Raw genomic sequence first — 16,317 nt, forward strand, 5'->3', positions numbered from 1 at the left:
CATGTCCCAAAGGTCACCAGGCCTGGTGTCACTTTAAAGAAGTAGTCCAGTTACACATTTGTGGGCTTATAACTTGGCTTCTGAATGTCCTAGAGAGATCAGGTTTGTTTTAGTGTACTCCAATCAACAGCCCCTACAACCACAAAAAGGAATGGAGTCATTAGCACTTATGGTTTTTAAATGGCACCCAGAATTATGTTGCACGAAGAACAATTTCACATCATTCTGGGTTCATTTGTGTGAAAACAAGGCCCAATCAGGCTGAAACGTTACAAGAAGGTAGAATCTATTGAGTTGTAAGTGATCTGAACGTTTCATGATGATCACACATTCCTATAGGGGGTCAAACCATGTCCCAAAGGTCACCGGGCCTGGTGTCACTTTAAAGAAGTAGTCCAGTTACACCTTTGTTGGGCTTATAACTTGGCTTCTGAATGTCCTAGAGAGATCAGGTTTGTTTTAATGTACTCCAATCAACAGCCCCTACAACCACAAAAAGGAATGGAGTCATTAGCACTTATGGTTTGTAAATGGCACCCAGAATTATGTTGCACGAAGCACAATTTCACATCATTCTGTGTCCATTTGTGTGAAAACAAGGTCCAATCAGGCTGAAACGTTACAAGAAGGTAGAATCTATTGAGTTGTAAGTGATCTGAACGTTTCATGATGATTGCACATTCCTATAGGGGGAAAAACCATGTCCCAAAGGTCACCAGGCCTGGTGTCACTTTAAAGAAGTAGTCCAGTTACACATTTGTGGGCTTATAACTTGGCTTCTGAATGTCCTAGAGAGATCAGGTTTGTTTTAGTGTACTCCAATCAACAGACCCTACAACCACAAAAAGGAATGGAGTCATTAGCACTTATGGTTTGTAAATGGCACCCAGAATTATGTTGCACGAAGCACAATTTCACATCATTCTGGGTCCATTTGTGTGAAAACAAGGTCCAATAGGGCTAAAATGTTACAAGAAGGTAGAATCTATTGAGTTGTAAGTGATCTGAATGTTTCATGATGATCGCACATTCCTATAGGGGGTCAAACCATGTCCCAAAGGTCACCGGGCCTGGTGTCACCTTAAAGAAGTAGTCCAGTTACATATTTGTGGGCTTATAACTTGGCTTCCGAATATCCTAGAGAGGTCCGGTTTGTTTTAGAGTACTCCAATTAACAGCCCCCATTACCCCAAAAAGGAATGGAGTCATTAGCACTTATGGTTTTTAAATGGCACCCAGAATTATGTTGCACGAAGCACAATTTCACATCATTCTGGGTTCATTTGTTTGAAAACAAGGTCCAATCAGGCAGAAACGTTACAGGAAGGTAGAATCTATTGAGTTGTAAGTGATCTGAACGTTTCATGATGATAGCACTTTCCTAAGGGGGTCAAACCATGTCCCAAAGGTCACCGGATCTGGTGTCAATTTAAAGAAGTAGTCCAGTTACACATTTGTGGGCTTATAACTTGGCTTCTGAAAGTCCTAGAGAGATCAGGTTTGTTTTAGTGTACTCCAATCAACAGCCCCTACAACCACAAAAAGGAATGGAGTCATTAGCACTTATGGTTTGTAAATGGCACCCAGAATTATGTTGCACGAAGCACAATTTCACATCATTCTGGGTCGATTTGTGTGAAAACAAGTTCCAATCAGACTGAAACGTTACAAGAAGGTAGAATCTATTAAGTTGTAAGTGATCTGAACGTTTCATGATGATCGCACATTCCTATAGGGGGTAAAACCATGTCCCAAAGGTCACCAGGCCTGGTGTCACTTTAAAGAAGTAGTCCAGTTACACATTTGTGGGCTTATAACTTGGCTTCTGAATGTCCTAGAGAGATCAGGTTTGTTTTAGTGTACTCCAATCAACATCCCCTACAACCACAAAAAGAAATGGAGTCATTAGCACTTATGGTTTTTAAATGGCACCCAGAATTATGTTGCACGAAGCACAATTTCACATCATTCTGGGTTCATTTGTGTGAAAACAAGGTCCAATCAGGCTGAAACGTTACAAGAAGGTAGAATCTATTGAGTTGTAAGTGATCTGAACGTTTCATGATGATCGCACATTCCTATAGGGGGTCAAACCATGTCCCGAAGGTCACCGGGCCTGGTGTCACTTTAAAGAAGTAGTCCAGTTACACCTTTGTGGGTTTATAACTTGGCTTCTGAATGTCCTAGAGAGATCAGGTTTGTTTTAATGTACTCCAATCATCAGCCCCTACAACCACAAAAAGGAATGGAGTCATTAGCACTTATGGTTTGTAAATGGCACCCAGAATTATGTTGCACGAAGCACAATTTCACATCATTCTGGGTCCATTTGTGTGAAAACAAGGTCCAATCAGGCTGAAACGTTACAAGAAGGTAGAATCTATTGAGTTGTAAGTGATCTGAACGTTTCATGATGATCGCACATTCCTATAGGGGGTAAAACCATGTCCCAAAGGTCACCAGGCCTGGTGTCACTTTAAAGAAGTAGTCCAGTTACACATTTGTGGGCTTATAACTTGGCTTCTGAATATCCTAGAGAGGTCAGGTTTGTTTTAGAGTACTCCAATTAACAGCCCCCATTACCCCAAAAAGGAATGGAGTCATTAGCACTTATGGTTTTTAAATGACACCCAGAATTATGTTGCACGAAGCACAATTTCACATCATTCTGGGTTCATTTGTGTGAAAACAAGGTCCAATCAGGCAGAAACATTACAGGAAGGTAGAATCTATTGAGTTGTAAGTGATCTGAACGTTTCATGATGATAGCACTTTCCTAAGGGGGTCAAACCATGTCCCAAAGGTCACCGGATCTTGTGTCAATTTAAAGAAGTAGTCCGGTTACACATTTGTGGGCTTATAACTTGGCTTCTGAATGTCCTAGAGAGATCAGGTTTGTTTTAGTTTACTCCAATCAACAGCCCCTACAACCACAAAACGGAATGGAGTCATTAGCACTTATGGTTTTTAAATGGCACCTAGAATTATGTTGCACGAAGCACAATTTCACATCATTCTGGGTTCATTTGTGTGAAAACAAGGTCCAATCAGGCTGAAACGTTACAAGAAGGTAGAATCTATTGAGTTGTAAGTGATCTGAACGTTTCATGGTGATCGCACATTCCTATAGGGGGTCAAACCATGTCCCAAAGGTCACCGGGCCTGGTGTCACTTTAAAGAAGTAGTCCAGTTACACCTTTGTGGGCTTATAACCTGGCTTCTGAATGTCCTAGAGAGATCAGGTTTGTTTTAATGTACTCCAATCAACAGCCCCTACAACCACAAAAAGGAATGGAGTCATTAGCACTTATGGTTTGTAAATGGCACCCAGAATTATGTTTCACGAAGCACAATTTCACATCATTCTGGGTCCATTTGTGTGAAAACAAGGTCCAATCAGGCTGAAACGTTACAAGAAGGTAGAATCTATTAAGTTGTAAGTGATCTGAACGTTTCATGATGATCGCACATTCCTATAGGGGGTAAAACCATGTCCCAAAGGTCACCAGGCCTGGTGTCACTTTAAAGAAGTAGTCCAGTTACACATTTGTGGGCTTATAACTTGGCTTCTGAATGTCCTAGAGAGATCAGGTTTGTTTTAGTGTACTCCAATCAACAGCCCCTACAACCACAAAAAGGAATGGAGTCATTAGCACTTATGGTTTTTAAATGGCACCCAGAATTATGTTGCACGAAGAACAATTTCACATCATTCTGGGTTCATTTGTGTGAAAACAAGGCCCAATCAGGCTGAAACGTTACAAGAAGGTAGAATCTATTGAGTTGTAAGTGATCTGAACGTTTCATGATGATCACACATTCCTATAGGGGGTCAAACCATGTCCCAAAGGTCACCGGGCCTGGTGTCACTTTAAAGAAGTAGTCCAGTTACACCTTTGTTGGGCTTATAACTTGGCTTCTGAATGTCCTAGAGAGATCAGGTTTGTTTTAATGTACTCCAATCAACAGCCCCTACAACCACAAAAAGGAATGGAGTCATTAGCACTTATGGTTTGTAAATGGCACCCAGAATTATGTTGCACGAAGCACAATTTCACATCATTCTGTGTCCATTTGTGTGAAAACAAGGTCCAATCAGGCTGAAACGTTACAAGAAGGTAGAATCTATTGAGTTGTAAGTGATCTGAACGTTTCATGATGATCGCACATTTCTATAGGGGGTAAAACCATGTCCCAAAGGTCACCAGGCCTGGTGTCACTTTAAAGAAGTAGTCCAGTTACACCTTTGTGGGCTTATAACCTGGCTTCTGAATGTCCTAGAGAGATCAGGTTTGTTTTAATGTACTCCAATCAACAGCCCCTACAACCACAAAAAGGAATGGAGTCATTAGCACTAATGGTTTGTAAATGGCACCCAGAATTATGTTGCACGAAGCACAATTTCACATCATTCTGGGTCCATTTGTGTGAAAACAAGGTCCAATCAGGCTGAAACGTTACAAGAAGGTAGAATCTATTAAGTTGTAAGTGATCTGAACGTTTCATGATGATCGCACATTCCTATAGGGGGTAAAACCATGTCCCAAAGGTCACCAGGCCTGGTGTCACTTTAAAGAAGTAGTCCAGTTACACATTTGTGGGCTTATAACTTGGCTTCTGAATGTCCTAGAGAGATCAGGTTTGTTTTAGTGTACTCCAATCAACAGCCCCTACAACCACAAAAAGGAATGGAGTCATTAGCACTTATGGTTTTTAAATGGCACCCAGAATTATGTTGCACGAAGAACAATTTCACATCATTCTGGGTTCATTTGTGTGAAAACAAGGCCCAATCAGGCTGAAACGTTACAAGAAGGTAGAATCTATTGAGTTGTAAGTGATCTGAACGTTTCATGATGATCGCACATTCCTATAGGGGGTCAAACCATGTCCCAAAGGTCACCGGGCCTGGTGTCACTTTAAAGAAGTAGTCCAGTTACACCTTTGTTGGGCTTATAACTTGGCTTCTGAATGTCCTAGAGAGATCAGGTTTGTTTTAATGTACTCCAATCAACAGCCCCTACAACCATAAAAAGGAATGGAGTCATTAGCACTTGTGGTTTGTAAATAGCACCCAGAATTATGTTGCACGAAGCACAATTTCACATCATTCTGTGTCCATTTGTGTGAAAACAAGGTCCAATCAGGCTGAAACGTTACAAGAAGGTAGAATCTATTGAGTTGTAAGTGATCTGAACGTTTCATGATGATCGCACATTTCTATAGGGGGTAAAACCATGTCCCAAAGGTCACCAGGCCTGGTGTCACTTTAAAGAAGTAGTCCAGTTACACATTTGTGGGCTTATAACTTGGCTTCTGAATATCCTAGAGAGGTCAGGTTTGTTTTAGAGTACTCCGATTAACAGCCCCCATTACCCCAAAAAGGAATGGAGTCATTAGCACTTATGGTTTTTAAATGGCACCCAGAATTATGTTGCACGAAGCACAATTTCACATCATTCTGGGTTCATTTGGGTGAAAACAAGGTCCAATCAGGCAGAAACGTTACAGGAAGGTAGAATCTATTGAGTTGTAAGTGATCTGAACGTTTCATGATGATAGCACTTTCCTAAGGGGGTCAAACCATGTCCCAAAGGTCACCGGATCTGGTGTCAATTTAAAGAAGTAGTCCAGTTACACATTTGTGGGCTTATAACTTGGCTTCTGAATGTCCTAGAGAGATCAGGTTTGTTTTAGTGAACTCCAATCAACAGCCCCTACAACCACAAAAAGGAATGGAGTCATTAGCACTTATGGTTTTTAAATGGCACCCAGAATTATGTTGCACGAAGCACAATTTCACATAATTCTGGGTTCATTTGTGTGAAAACAAGCTCCAATCAGGCTGAAACGTTACAAGAAGGGAGAATCTATTGAGTTGTAAGTGATCTGAACGTTTCATGGTGATCGCACATTCCTATAGGGGGTCAAACCATGTCCCAAAGGTCACCGGGCCTGGTGTCACTTTAAAGAAGTAGTCCAGTTACACCTTTGTGGGCTTATAACCTGGCTTCTGAATGTCCTAGAGAGATCAGGTTTGTTTTAATGTACTCCAATCAACAGCCCTTACGTCCACAAAAAGGAATGGAGTCATTAGCACTTATGGTTTGTAAATGGCACCCAGAATTATGTTGCACGAAGCACAATTTCACATCATTCTGGGTCCATTTGTGTGAAAACAAGGTCCAATCAGGCTGAAACGTTACAAGAAGGTAGAATCTATTGAGTTGTAAGTGATCTGAACGTTTCATGATGATCGCACATTCCTATAGGGGGTCAAACCATGTCCAAAAGGTCACCAGGCCTGGTGTCACTTTAAAGAATTAGTCCAGATACACATTTGTGGGCTTATAACTTGGCTTCTGAATGTCCTAGAGAGATCAGGTTTGTCTTAGTGTACTCCAATCAACAGCCCCTACAACCACAAAAAGAAATGGAGTCATTAGCACTTATGGTTTTTAAATGGCACCCAGAATTATGCTGCACGAAGCACAATTTCACATCATTCTGGGTTCATTTGTGTGAAAACAAGGTCCAATCAGGCTGAAACGTTACAAGAAGGTAGAATCTCTTGAGTTGTAAGTGATCTGAATGTTTCATGATGATCGCACGTTCCTATAGGGGGTCAAACCATGTCCCGAAGGTCACCGGGCCTGGTGTCACTTTAAAGAAGTAGTCCAGTTACACCTTTGTGGGCTTATAACTTGGCTTCTGAATGTCCTAGAGAGATCAGGTTTGTTTTAATGTACTCCAATCAACAGCCTCTACAACCACAAAAAGGAATGGAGTCATTAGCACTTATGGTTTGTAAATGGCACCCAGAATTATGTTAAACGAAGCACAATTTCACATCATTCTGGGTCCATTTGTGTGAAAACAAGGTCCAATCAGGCTGAAACGTTACAAGAAGGTAGAATCTATTGAGTTGTAAGTGATCTGAACGTTTCATGATGATCGCACATTCCTATAGGGGGTAAAACCATGTCCCAAAGGTCACCAGGCCTGGTGTCACTTTAAAGAAGTAGTCCAGTTACACATTTGTGGGCTTATAACTTGGCTTCTGAATATCCTAGAGAGGTCAGGTTTGTTTTAGAGTACTCCAATTAACAGCCCCCATTACCCCAAAAAGTAATGGAGTCAATAGCACTTATGGTTTTTAAATGGCACCCAGAATTATGTTGCACGAAGCACAATTTCACATCATTCTGGGTCCATTTGTGTGAAAACAAGGTCCAATCAGGCAGAAACGTTACAGGAAGGTAGAATCTATTGAGTTGTAAGTGATCTGAACGTTTCTTGATGATAGAACTTTTCTAAGGGGGTCAAACCATGTCCCAAAGGTCACCGGATCTGGTGTCAATTTAAAGAAGTAGTCCAGTTACACCTTTGTGGGCTTATAACCTGGCTTCTGAATGTCCTAGAGAGATCAGGTTTGTTTTAATGTACTCCAATCAACAGCCCCTACAACCACAAAAAGGAATGGAGTCATTAGCACTAATGGTTTGTAAATGGCACCCAGAGATATGTTGAAAGAAGCACAATTTCACATCATTCTGGGTTCATTTGTGTGAAAACAAGGTCCAATCAGGCAGAAACGTTACAGGAAGGTAGAATCTATTGAGTTGTAAGTGATCTGAACGTTTCATGATGATAGCACTTTCCTAAGGGGGTCAAACCATGTCCCAAAGGTCACCGGATCTGGTGTCAATTTAAAGAAGTAGTCCAGTTACACATTTGTGGGCTTATAACTTGGCTTCTGAATGTCCTAGAGAGATCAGGTTTGTTTTAGTGAACTCCAATCAACAGCCCCTACAACCACAAAAAGGAATGGAGTCATTAGCACTTATGGTTTTTAAATGGCACCCAGAATTATGTTGCACGAAGCACAATTTCACATCTTTCTGGGTTCATTTGTGTGAAAACAAGGTCCAATCAGGCTGAAACGTTACAAGAAGGTAGAATCTATTGAGTTGTAAGTGATCTGAACGTTTCATGGTGATCGCACATTCCTATAGGGGGTCAAAGCATGTCCCAAAGGACACCGGGCCTGGTGTCACTTTAAAGAAGTAGTCCAGTTACACCTTTGTGGGCTTATAACCTGGCTTCTGAATGTCCTAGAGAGATCAGGTTTGTTTTAATATACTCCAATCAACAGCCCCTACAACCACAAAAATGAATGGAGTCATTAGCACTTATGGTTTGTAAATGGCACCCAGAATTATGTTGCACGAAGCACAATTTCACATCATTCTGGGTCCATTTGTGTGAAAACAAGGTCCAATCAGGCTGAAACGTTACAAGAATGTAGAATCTATTGAGTTGTAAGTGATCTGAACGTTTCATGATGATCGCACATTCCTATAGGGGGTCAAACCATGTCCAAAAGGTCACCGGGCCTGGTGTCACTTTAAAGAATTAGTCCAGTTACACCTTTGTGGGCTTATAACTTGGCTTCTGAATGTCCTAGAGAGATCAGGTTTGTTTTAATGTACTCCAATCAACAGCCCCTACAACCACAAAAAGGAATGGAGTCATTAGCACTTATGGTTTGTAAATGGCACCCATAATTATGTTGCACGAAGCACAATTTCACATAATTCTGGGTCCATTTGTGTGAAAACAAGGTCCAGTCAGGCTGAAACGTTACAAGAAGGTAGAATCTATTGAGTTGTAAGTTATCTGAACGTTTCATGATGATCGCACATTCCTATAGGGGGTAAAACCATGTCCCAAAGGTCACCAGGCCTGGTGTCACTTTAAAGAAGTAGTCCAGTTACACATTTGTGGGCTTATAACTTGGCTTCTGAATGTCCTAGAGAGATCAGGTTTGTTTTAGTGTACTCCAATCAACAGCCCCTACAACCACAAAAAGGAATGGAGTCATTAGCACTTATGGTTTTTTTAATGGCACCCAGAATTATGTTGCACGAAGCACAATTTCACATCATTCTGGGTTCATTTGTGTGAAAACAAGGTCCAATCAGGCTGAAACGTTACAAGAAGGTAGAATCTATTGAGTTGTAAGTGATCTGAACGTTTCATGATGATCGCACATTCCTATAGGGGGTCAAACCATGTCCCAAAGGTCACCGGGCCTGGTGTCAATTTAAAGAAGTAGTCCAGTTACACATTTGTGGGCTTATAACTTGGCTTCTGAATGTCCTAGAGAGATCAGGTTTGTTTTAGTGTACTCCAATCAACAGCCCCTACAACCACAAAAAGCAATGGAGTCATTAGCACTTATGGTTTGTAAATGGCACCCAGAATTATGTTGCACGAAGCACAATTTCACATCATTCTGGGTCCATTTGTGTGAAAACAAGGTCCAATCAGGCTGAAACGTTACAAGAAGGTAGAATCGATTGAGTTGTAAGTGATCTGAACGTTTCATGATGATCGCACATTCCTATAGGGGGTCAAAACCATGTCCCAAAGGTCACCGGGCCTGGTGTCACTTTAAAGAAGTAGTCCAGTTACACCTTTGTGGGCTTATAACTTGGCTTCTGAATGTCCTAGAGAGATCAGGTTTGTATTAATGTACTCCAATCAACAGCCCCTACAACCACAAAAAGGAATGGAGTCATTAGCACTTTTGGTTTGTAAATGTTACCCAGAATTATGTTGCACGAAGCACAATTTCGCATCATTCTGGGTCCATTTGTGTGAAAACAAGGTCCAATCAGGCTGAAACGTTACAAGAAGGTAGAATCTATTGAGTTGTAAGTGATCTGAACGTTTCATGATGATCGCACATTCCTATAGGGGGTCAAACCATGTCCCAAATGTCACCGGGCCTGGTGTCAATTTAAAGAAGTAGTCCAGTTACACCTTTGTGGGCTTATAACTTGGCTTCTGAATGTCCTAGAGAGATCAGGTTTGTTTTAGTGTACTCCAATCAACAGCCCCTACAACCACAAAAAGGAATGGAGTCATAAGCACTTATGGTTTGTAAATGGCACCCAGAATTATGTTGCACGAAGCACAATTTCACATAATTCTGGGTCAATTTGTGTGCAAACAAGGTCCAATCAGGCTGAAACGTTACAAGAAGGTAGAATCTATTGAGTTGTAAGTGATCTGAACGTTTCATGATGATCACACATTCCTATAGGGGGTCAAACCATGTCCCAAAGGTCACCGGGCCTGGTGTCACTTTAAAGAAGTAGTCCAGTTACACATTTGTGGGCTTATAACTTGGCTTCTGAATATCCTAGAGAGGTCAGGTTTGTTTTAGAGTACTCCAATTAACAGCCCCCATTACCCCAAAAAGGAATGGAGTCATTAGCACTTATGGTTTTTAAATGGCACCCAGACTTATGTTGCACGAAGCACAATTTCACATCATTCTGGGTTCATTTGTGTGAAAACAAGGTCCAATCAGGAAGAAACGTTACAGGAAGGTAGAATCTATTGAGTTGTAAGTGATCTGAACATTTCATGATGATAGCACTTTCCTAAGGGGGTCAAACCATGTCCCAAAGGTCACCGGATCTGGTGTCAATTTAAAGAAGTAGTCCAGTTACACATTTGTGGGCTTATAACTTGGCTTCTGAATGTCCTAGAGAGATCATGTTTGTTTTAGTGTACTCCAATCTACAGCCCCTACAACCACAAAACGGAATGGAGTCATTAGCACTTATGGTTTTTAAATGGCACCCAGAATTATGTTGCAGGAAGCACAATTTCACATCATTCTGGGTTCATTTGTGTGAAAACAAGGTCCAATCAGGCTGAAACGTTACAAGAAGGTAGAATCTATTGAGTTGTAAGTGATCTGAACGTTTCATGATGATCGCACATTCCTATAGGGGGTCAAACCATGTCCTAAAGGTCACCAGGCCTTGTGTCACTTTAAAGAAGTAGTCCAGTTACACATTTGTGGGCTTATAACTTGGCTTCTGAATATCCTAGAGAGGTCCGGTTTGTTTTAGAGTACTCCAATTAACAGCCCCCATTACCCCAAAAAGGAATGGAGTCATTAGCACTTATGGTTTTTAAATGGCACCCAGAATTTTGTTGCACGAAGCACAATTTCACATCATTCTGGGTTCATTTGTGTGAAAACAAGGTCCAATCAGGCAGAAACGTTACAGGAAGGTAGAATCTATTGAGTTGTAAGTGATCTGAACGTTTCATGATGATAGCACTTTCCTAAGGGGGTCAAACCATGTCCCAAAGGTCACCGGATCTGGTGTCAATTTAAAGAAGTAGTCCAGTTACACATTTGTGGGCTTATAACTTGGCTTCTGAATGTCCTAGAGAGATCAGGTTTGTTTTAGTGTACTCCAATCAACAGCCCCTACAACCACAAAAAGGAATGGAGTCATTAGCACTTATGGTTTGTAAATGGCACCCAGAATTATGTTGCACGAAGCACAATTTCACATCATTCTGGGTCCATTTGTGTGAAAACAAGGTCCAATCAGGCTGAAACGTAACAAGAAGGTAGAATCTATTAAGTTGTAAGTGATCTGAACGTTTCATGATGATCGCACATTCCTATAGGGGGTAAAACCATGTCCCAAAGGTCACCAGGCCTGGTGTCACTTTAAAGAAGTAGTCCAGTTACACATTTGTGGGCTTATAACTTGGCTTCTGAATGTCCTAGAGAGATCAGGTTTGTTTTAGTGTACTCCAATCAACAGCCCCTACAACCACAAAAAGGAATGGAGTCATTAGCACTTATGGTTTTTAAATGGCACCCTGAATTATGTTGCACGAAGAACAATTTCACATCATTCTGGGTTCATTTGTGTGAAAACAAGGCCCAATCAGGCTGAAACGTTACAAGAAGGTAGAATCTATTGAGTTGTAAGTGATCTGAACGTTTCATGATGATCGCACATTCCTATAGGGGGTCGAACCATGTCCCAAAGGTCACCGGGCCTGGTGTCACTTTAAAGAAGTAGTCCAGTTACACCTTTGTTGGGCTTATAACTTGGCTTCTGAATGTCCTAGAGAGATCAGGTTTGTTTTAATGTACTGGAATCAACAGCCCCTACAACCACAAAAAGGAATGGAGTCATTAGCACTTATGGTTTGTAAATGGCACCCAGAATTATGTTGCACGAAGCACAATTTCACATCATTCTGGGTCCATTTGTGTGAAAACAAGGTCCAATCCGGCTGAAACGTTACAAGAAGGTAGAATCTATTGAGTTGTAAGTGATCTGAACGTTTCATGATGATCGCACATTCCTATAGGGGGTCAAACCATGTCCCAAAGGTCACCGGGCCTGGTGTCACTTTAAAGAAGTAGTCAAGTTACACCTTTGTGGGCTTATAACTTGGCTTCTGAATGTCCTAGAGAGATCAGGTTTGTATTAATGTACTCCAATCAACAGCCCCTACAACCACAAAAAGGAATGGAGTCATTAGCACTTATGGTTTGTAAATGGCACCCAGAACTATGTTGCACGAAGCACAATTTCACATCATTCTGGGTCCATTTGTGTGAAAACAAGGTCCAATCAGGCTGAAACGTTACAAGAAGGTAGAATCTATTGAGTTGTAAGTAATCTGAACATTTCATGATGATCGCACATTCCTATAGGGGGTAAAACCATGTCCCAAAGGTCACCAGGCCTGGTGTCACTTTAAAGAAGTAGTCCAGTTACACATTTGTGGGCTTATAACTTGGCTTCTGAATGTCCTAGAGAGATCAGGTTTGTTTTAGTGTACTCCAATCAACAGCCCCTACAACCACAAAAAGGAATGGAGTCATTAGCACTTATGGTTTGTAAATGGCACCCAGAATTATGTAACGTGAGGAAATATGGGTTTTATATCACAAAGGTGGTGTTGGACTCAGCTGTGTCAAAGCTGGGTCGCTGAGAACTTTCACCCACAGATTAAGACCTGAACGCCAGCGAGTCTGGGAGGAAACCATAACATCTGCCACCTGCAGTCTACCAGAAGATGTGTTTACATGAGTTGTACCCAGACCAAGTCAAAACATAAAGTTTAAACTTCTTTTTCTTGATTTTAATGTTAAAGTAACCATTATCATTTTGCTCATTATAAATGTGATTAATCAAATGAATGACTATTTAGCTTTGGGGTAATTATAATGGTTTAATGAATCCATTCTTAAATAATGTTGAGAATGTTTGTTACTGACCTTCACACACACTCAAGCACAAACATTCACACACATCCACACACACCTGCTCACAGTAAACTCCAGACACATTTGATGACGCACGTTTGCTTTGAGAAGAGAAAGGTTTTTGGTAAGTTTTCAGTCTTATGATGCAGTTCGTGTTGGACAACGAGAGAGAACAGACCTGAAAACCAAAGGGGGGGCAGAGCCTGTTGGCTCGTTCTTCCCCCCTTCTCTCACGCTGTTTCTGCCACGCCAGGCAGAATAGCTGAACCGCAACTTCTAACGCAGACTCATTACCGAGTCTTTTGATTTCTGAGTGAATTAACTTAAGAAAGCGCGTCGACAAAACGCTTTACCATCAACGTGTACCGAGGGGCAACTCTGGACCGGGTCGCAGCGCATCTTTGTCTTCTTTGCCAGCCAAGGTGACCTGGATGAAACATCCTAAGGTGACGTCCCGGGTCCAACAGAGGGTCCGATTTTCGGTGAGGCAAAACACGACAGATAGCGTTTTGATGCATCTTTTCCACTAAACCTAAGTTTATTCAAACCATCACTTCACTCAGACACCTGTTTCTTCCTGAAGCAACATCAGATGCACACATGCATTCATCTCATCTCATGTTCAATTCTCACTACACTTGGCACCCACACGCATCCATAATCACATCATATCACTCTCAATCTTCATTCACCTACAGAAGGTCTATTTGAGCATTAACAGCATATCAACTGTTAAAAAGATTGTCCCACAAAGTTATCAATGTTGAGTGTATTTCCTGTTTGTCAATTTCAAAATCATTAGTTTAATTTGAAGAATTAAAACTTTTAAACGTCAAACTGGTTTCCTCATTGAACTGAAACACAGACACTCAGATATTATCGGCAGTTTATGGATGAAAACAACCTTTGAGTCTTCTGAACAATATAAAATTTGGTTATTTATTTATTAAAATTAATATTCCGAATTAATACGTAGCATGGTTCCTCTTTCATAAAAGAGCATAAATCCATAACGCTACATTTAATGGCGAGCGTATCCAGTCTTCTATATCTGCGATATGTCTGATTTCTTACATCTAAAAGCTACAAACAACGCTTTTCTCTGTGTTTCACTTTGATGTCTTATTTTGAACTTAACCGGAAATTGTTCCGCTCACTAAATTCTCCGACCTCAGAACCGAGACTAAATTCTCGGACACCTTTCGTCTCAGTGTGTTGACACTGTGGGCGAGCTATTGTGGAAAATATCTCCATTGCATGAGCGACTTATAGAAGCCGAATCTAAACGGAATGCCCGTAGGCACCTACTGTTGCTTGATTGCACGGTAAACGTCGTAAGCCGGGTTATGGCCGTCACGCGTTACTGCATTCAGATTGCGTGCGCTTTTTAAACGGAATGCTCGGTGACACCTGCCGGAGCTTGACTGCTCGGTAAACGTCGTAAAGCGAGGCACAGCCGTTACGCGTTACTGCATTCAGATTGCGTACGTTTTTTTTAAAGTCCGTATTAAAAGTGGAGTGAGATGCCTACTTGTTAATCGGGGAAATTTCAGTCTGGCCGCTACAGACAAAGAACGCTAGGCCTGGCCGGGGAGCTAAGCTAGCGCCACAGTTAGACAAATAGGGCACGCGTCCCGTTAAATTGTCATCATTTCTGGCACAGTCAGTCTGTGTCCTCACAAAACCCGCATTGGCGGTGATTCTTGTAAATCGCTACGGTGTGTAGAATCTACATTTTGCTACGTTTGTCCGTCTGATACCAACACGGCAGCGTAGGGTTTGTTATTTTTTTATTATTTTTATTTTGGACCGGTGAACGGGTCGGCTTTCACAGCCTCCGTTGCTCGGTTCCATGCCTTTTTCTTCCATCTTGTGAAGTAGTGTGTATTCATTTCTCTATCAACAATTCCTTGTTTTACCCTGTGTCATAAAGTTAAGTAGGCTACGGACAGTCCTTGTTGTGTGAGACATATTAAGGAATCTGCCCGGAGTTTTACGTCGGCTCAGAAGGTAGAAACGCGAGTTGCTCTGAACTTAATGGGAGATGGACGAGACACGACAAAATCTTTCTTGCACTGTTACACCTGATGTAAGGTTCTCTGACGTTCTGCTTCCAGAACATGCCAAGACGCAGGAAATTCACCGGCCGAGCATCGCTGGTCCCTCCGCCCGCCCGAACGGGCCCGTTTTAGGCGGGTGCCGCCGGTCGGGAACAGTGGGGACTAGTGGCTGCGGTTCGGTGCCAGCTGCACTGGGTCGGAGGTGGTTCTGGTCTGCACTTCATGTCGTGAATTCGAGCAGCATGCTGTTTACAGTCATAACGCTTTTTCTTTACCTTTGTTTCTTCCAGGGGGTCAAAAACCCACCATCAACATCAAGGTTTGAAATAAACAACACTTTCTCTGCTGCTTTTAAGCTGAATAAATCTCTTGAGCCTATGGTTAACCTCTCTGACAAACAGGTTGTGCTTAACCCTTTGGTTCCTAATGCTTCTCCTCTGTCATCCATGTTAAAGGCTGAACATCTCTCCAGCATGGGTGTGCAATCTTCAGGCTGTGATCCACCGCTTCAGTCAGAGGTCCGTTTTACTCGTCAGTCCGCTTCATGCACAAACCAGCTTCTTTATCGGGGCGTGATGGAAACGTCAGCCGCCGTGAAACGCTTGTGGTCTCCGGACGGAGCTACCAGGCCATTTGGGGGGTTTGTGCCCGGACATCTTGACCTTTATGTGAATGACCTTGTCACTTTTCAGTTTGTGACCTCTGCTAATACGGTGGCCAATTCTTTTCTCCTTTCACAGGGGTGTGACTTAGTCTCGGGCGTCTGTGCTCTCTTTCCTGTGATTTCTCTTACAGGTGACCGCGACGACGCAGAAAACCCTGCGGTTTCCAGCAGTCCTGTGGTCAGTGGCGATATTAAAGGTGGCTCGGTGGTTGCTGCGCACACCTCTCTCACGGGCTCGGGAAGGCAACCCGGCCCGGGAGGTGTAGGTGCGTGCAGTGATGCTCTGCTCGGGGCCCCTCCTGACAAAGGGGGGGTGCTGAGTGGCTCTGAGTTTTCCGTTGCGGACTTCAACCGGTTCGGGGGAACGCCTCCTCCGAGCGGGCGGGTCATTGCAGAAATCGACACTGACCTTCCACCAATTCAGCTGACAACATTGACCTCCGACCCGGAGTTAGGTGCTGCACCTTCTACGGGGCGGAGTTCTA

Source organism: Nothobranchius furzeri, chromosome 3 (genome assembly GCF_043380555.1).
Source record: "Nothobranchius furzeri strain GRZ-AD chromosome 3, NfurGRZ-RIMD1, whole genome shotgun sequence".
NCBI lineage: Eukaryota > Metazoa > Chordata > Actinopteri > Cyprinodontiformes > Nothobranchiidae > Nothobranchius > Nothobranchius furzeri.